Source organism: Erinaceus europaeus, chromosome 13 (assembly GCF_950295315.1).
Source record: "Erinaceus europaeus chromosome 13, mEriEur2.1, whole genome shotgun sequence".
Taxonomy (NCBI): Eukaryota; Metazoa; Chordata; class Mammalia; order Eulipotyphla; family Erinaceidae; genus Erinaceus; species Erinaceus europaeus.
This window is the reverse complement of record NC_080174.1, coordinates 58,049,335-58,055,334: the sequence shown is the minus strand read 5'-3', so window position 1 is coordinate 58,055,334 and position 6,000 is coordinate 58,049,335. Positions and strand designations below refer to the sequence as shown.

At 44.2% G+C, this 6,000-nt stretch overlaps 1 protein-coding gene across 3 annotated transcripts in view; it reads right to left on the bottom strand.

The window, feature by feature from the left end:
• The window catches only part of LOC132542841 (metalloprotease TIKI2), a 28,242-nt gene that overhangs the window by 4,927 nt on the left and 17,315 nt on the right, over positions 1 to 6,000 (bottom strand). The window lies entirely within an intron of this gene.

Genomic DNA, 6,000 nt, shown 5'->3' with positions numbered 1-6,000 from the left:
AAATGTTCTGCTGTTAGGGATTCATAATAAAAACCATATAATACTGGATAATAAAAAAAAAGGACTTCAGTCTTGCAAGTCCTACACTCTACTACTGAGCTATTTACTCAGCCTCAGTACATTACTTAAAGATCACATTGTTATGTGGAAACAATGAGCACTATAAAGATATTTTCATGTCTTTTTTATAAGAATGTACTGAAGACATCTAACATGCTAGAGGAAAGAATTCCTTGGGAGTTGGGCGGTAGCGCAGTGGGTTAAGCGCACATGGCACAAAGCGCAAGGACTTGCGGAAGGATTCCAGTTCAAGCCCCCGGCTCCCCACCTGCAGGGGAGTCACTTCACAGGCGGTGAAGCAGGTCTGCAAGTGTCTATCTTTCTCTCCCCCTCTCTGTCTTCCCTTCCTCTCTCCATTTCTCTCTGTCCTAACAACAACAACATCAACAACAACAACAATAACTACAACAAAAAATGAAAAACAACAAGAGCAACAAAAGGGAAAATAAATGTAAAAAATTTTTTAAAGAACTCCTGAAGTTTATTACTCAGGTTCTACCCATTTGCAGAATTTCTACCCATTATTTTGTTAGTGCACTCTGAAATCCTGCCAAGACTGACTTCAGTTCTGCTCTAACTGAAATCCCAGTAGTTAAATATGAGGAGAATCTGGGAAGAAATTACAAAAATAACAAATTATACTCTACTCTCTTTGAATATGAATCACATTTTCCCACTGCTCTGAATTCTATCCTGCCACAAGCACAGTTGAGAGCCTACTGTGTGTCTAAGCATAAGGCTAGGATACAAGTCAGCTCCTGTCCTAGAAATGGGTTCAAGTCACATCCACAGTGAAGTTGGTTTAAGACTCTCTCCCAAAGTGGGTGTAATTGTACAGTACAGGCAGAAAATAGTATAGATGTTCAGAGATGATGAATCATGGGATTGTGAAAGAACAGGAGAGACAAGGCTGGATCTGAAAGAGGAAACAAAATCTAGACGTAAGTGGAAGGAGAGAGAGCACCCAGGCAGAGGGCACAGCATGTCCAGGATCAACTCCAGGGAGCACTATCTGCTGTGAGTTGTGTTGTCTTCTCTAGAGACTCTGCAAGAGGAAGTTGAGAAGTTGAGCAGGATTCAGATGGAAAAGACCTTATAATCTTCCCAGACTTTTTTTTTTGACAGAAACAGGGAAATTGACAGAGGAGGGGGAGGAGGGAGAGAGAATGAGAGAGAAACATGCAACACTATTTCACCACTTGTGAAGCTTCCCCCACCTGGTAGGTGGCAACTGGGGCTTGAACCCAGGTCCTTGTGCATGACAACCTGTGTACTCCCTGACCCCATATTTCCCAGACTTATAAGGACAGGAATTAATACTGTCTCCATGACGTCTTGCCCAAAACTTGGCCAGCAGGGAGAGTTACCTTCTCAGCATCTCACCTCTGACTTACTTAGCTCAGCCTGGCTTTATTTTTCTTTTTCACATGTTCTTTGCATTCCTGTCCTATCTTTCCTACCCACTAGCTAAGTGCTTACTATGTGCCTGGCATGTTCTATGTGTTAAAGATATAGATAACACACAAGACTTCTCTGGAATTGACATTCAAATGATGGCGTGGAAAGGCACTAAAATAAAATAAGTCAGATATCTGAAATGTTACTTTGGGGACAGGTGCTAGGAAAGAAAAAAGGAAGGAAGAGGCTTAGAAAGCTCTGGGAGTGGTTTGCAAGTTTAAATAGGGTGATCACAGGAAGACCACCTTTGAGCAAAGATCTGCTGCAATGGAGCAGGAATTTCTTCTTTTGTGTTTACTGATACAAGCATAGTGCCTGGAGCAGGACCCAGCACGCAGCAGGCACAGGCAAACCAGCACAGAAGAATAAGTGTGCTGGAAAGGCAAATTCTTATTATTATATTTATTTATTTATTTATTAGATTTTGAAATCATTGTAGACTCACACACAATTGTAAGAAATAAAACCTTTTACCCAGCTCTCCCCAAAGGTGATATCCCACATAACTACAGCACAAGATCAAAACCAGGAAACTGACCCTGCACAATTCACTCGTGTGATTTAGCTTTACATATACTTGTTGATGGATGTATTTAGTATGGTGTATTTAGGTTTGTGTGATTTCAAGTTTAGTCACCCCCACCTTCTTTTTTTCTTCACCAGAGCACCACTCAAGTTCTAAATATTGATAGTGCCTGAGGATCGCATTTGGGAGCTCTTATACGCAAGCCCCATGAAATGCTACTGCTCTACCTCCCTGGCCTCATAATCCAAACAAAGTGATTATCTCTAATAAAGAAGGGTGAAAAAAGAGACTGGGAGGCTGAACACTCAGTAAAGTGCACATGTTATCATACACAGGGACCCAGGCTAACCCTGTAATTCCCACTGGCAGAGAGGAAAGCATCAAAAGCAATGGAGAAGGTCGGTATCTCCCTCTCTCTCTCTCTCTCTCTCTTTCTCCCATTTCTCTCTGTCTCTGTGAGAGAGAGAGGATGTGAGAGTGGGTGGAGTAGGGAGACAGAGAGAGATTCAAGCCACCAGTATAGGTAGCAAGCCCAAGAAATAACTGTAGAGGAAAAAAAGAAAAGAAAATATTAGAGCTACTCAATTGTATCACCCAGGTGTAGCATCATAAGCTCTTTCCACAGCACTTCATTTAAAAAGAAAGATAAGGGTGCCAGGCAGTTGCACACCTGGTTAAGTACTCATACTACAGTGCACAAGGACACAGGTTCAAGCCCCTGGTTCCCACCTACAGGGGGAAAGCTTCATGAATGGTGAAGCAGAGCTGCAGGTGTCTATCTCTTTTATTCTCTATCTCCTCCTCCTCTCTCAACTTCTCTCTGTCTCCATCCAATAATAAATAAATAAATATTAAAAAAGAAAATGAAAAGAAAAAGAAAGATAAAAAAGCACCACTCTCTACCCCCTATGGTATTATACTTTCCCCCCCCTTCTTATCTGTACATGGTTCTGAATTCAGAACTTTCTGCAATGCTTAAATTCCACTGCTGAGCCAACCACCTCCCTGACCACTGATGTACCTATTAGGAGGCCATGTGAAGGATCCAGAGTTTGGAAAGAAAGCTGGGGTGAAGGGACATCCTGTCCAATGAGCTGTCTGGGCATTTTCACATATGTGATTTCTGTTTATTCTCATAACCATTCTAAGAAGGTAAGTCTCATCCCCAGCTTACAGAGGTGAAAACTGAGGAGCTTAGAGAAGGAATTGTAAATGGGCAGAGAAACAAGAACCTCAAACCCATGACTCAAAATCAGGCTTCAGGAGATGCTGGGAACAGAAGGAACTGATGAAGGTGACTTTGTAATTCAGAGTTAGGGAAGAGAGATCTGCTTTTCACAGGAAAAGGAGATGAAGAACTAGAGAACTCTGAAGGAGAAGTGATGGATTCTGCCAGGATTTGGTGTTTATCTTGGGCAAGTTGATCCACCGCTCTGGGTTTCTTGTTCTTCTTTGGGAAAAGAATTTGGGTGAGAATGGCTACCTAGACATTTGTTCTAAGACCAAAGAAATATAAAAAAAGGTAGACCTTTGCACAGCAGAAGTGCTCAACCAAATGCCAAACCAGTGAGAAAGCAACCCAGCCCCACAGTCCAGACTGCCTGCGGCTTCTGGACTAAAAGGACTGGGCTGGCTTCCCTAAAGATGAAACTGCAGAATTGAGGTCAGCACACAGAGAGAACTTTGCTGTGTTTACAAGAGACAGAGAGTGTATGTTCCTATTAAAGGCCTTTGAATCCCAGCGATGATGAGAGACCCAGGGCTGTTTACCACTTTGGATATTTACTTTTCTCATACACAAATCAGCTAGGGTGCCGTCAGCACTGACGCCACCTCACACTGCGGCCCTCTGACGTCCCCACTCTTCCCCAGAGCCCACACATGGTTTGAATTTATTGGTTTTAGCAGCTTTCATTTATATTGTGTGAGTGTCATGGAATGACCAGCAAACAGAAGCTCTGATCCTTGGCCTGGAACACACACACACACACACACACACACACACACACACACACACACACACACATGAGGACTGAGGGCAGAAAGCTAACTAAGATGCCCACAGTGCAAGGTGAGGTAGATCTCAGCCACAGGGTGGCCATGAGGAAGCCCCGAGGGCTCCAAGGAGACTAAAGAACCTGGGGAAAAGCACAGCCCTACTGACAGCCAGTGAGAGCACCAGGGCAGTAAGGCTCTCACTCACTCACTCAGCTGACACAACCACCCAGACCCAAACAGCTGGAAGCCACGATGGCACATTCAGGCACCTACCTGAATGCCTGATGTCTGGGAACTATACATCTGGAAATCTGCAGACCATCAGCAGCTATCTTGGGGACTTCCTGATTTCCACCAAGTGCTCAGGTGTGAAGCTAATGCTGATGATTTTACAACTACTGCACAACACCTCAGAGTGTCTTGATTGGAGCCAGGCCCCAGGGAAACCCAGATTCAGGAGATGAGGTCCCTTTCCTCTATGGTGGAGACAGGCATGTAAACACATATGTGACAATACAATAAATGCCCTTTTCCAGTAAGGTCAGAGTCAACTTAGAAAGTGGCTTTGCAGCAGCAGAGATGCCATTATAATTTACCAAACACTTGCACACCCCTATGGGGGCTCTGTGTCACATCTAAATAAATAAATAAACAAATAAATAACTGCTAAGACCAATGACAAGGAGCTTGCCCTTGTGTTTTTAAGATTTTCGTGGGGTGTGTGTGTGTGTGTGTGTGTGTGTGTGTGTGTGTGTGTAGCTCTGGGCCACATGCACTTTCAGAGAGAGGGAGAGAGACATGCCAGCACCAGAGCTTTCTCCAGCACCATGGCACTCCCATGTGGTACCCATAGCGAGTACCATGTGGTACTCGCTCTAACCTGGGCGAGATGCAAATAACCTATCAGATGAGTTAAATCTCAGCCCTATATTTAACTTTTTATTCCACTAATGTTTGTAAGTGTTGCAATACAGAGGCCCAGCTTCATTTGGTTCCCAATTCTGTCAGGTGCTCAGCCTGCCTTGCCACCTACCCTTTCACCTGCCAAGGGCAACTTCTATTATCAAACCCACTACAGTCTCTCTTCCCACACCCCCTACTCACCCTCAGTCACAACAAAATAGACAGTTTCCTCCTCTCATTCTCAGAGAACTCTTTTTCCAGAGGAGACCTAATCAATCTTATGGTTTCCTGCCCCTCTCAACCTTTTATTGCCTAGTCTCTGATACTGGCATATGCCACCCCCATCATATTCGTTTCTTCTCATTAGATACAGAGAGGTTGAATGTACAGGGTCTGTAGTCAAACATCCTGAGATTTGCTTCTCAGATACTTTACTCACTGGCTATTTGACCTCAAGTAAGTGAATTAACCTCTCTGTGTCTCGGCTTCCTCACCCATAAAACAGCTGTACCTACCTAAGAAATGTGATTCTTTGTGTGGGGAAAGCCATTACTTACTTTCTACCTTCCTTCCTTCCTTCCTTCCTTCCTTCCTTCCTTCCTTCCTTCCTTCCTTCCTTCCTTCCTTTTTTTCCCTTATCCAGGTTTATTGTTGGGGCTCAGTGCCTGCACTATGAATCTGCTGGCCCTGTCATCCATGTTTTCCTTTTTGTTGGATAGAACAGAGAGAAATTGAGAGAGGGGGGAGGTAGAGAGGAAGCGAGAGAGACACCTGTAGATCTACTTTACCACTTGTGAAGCATCCCCCATGCAGGTAGGGAGCCTGAGTTTCAAACCCCAATCCTTGTGGGGGCCCTTTCACTTAGTACTATGTGTGCTTAGCTGAGTGTGCCACCACCTGGATCCTGAGAAAGACATGCCTTTCCGTGAAGAAAGGCATGCAGTGGACTCAGATCCATTCTTGGCATTCTGCAGAGAAACCCTTCTTAAGTATCATCCACCCTTCCCTTCCCAACAGCCTCTTATTAATCTCTGAACCCCCAGAACCAAGAGCAG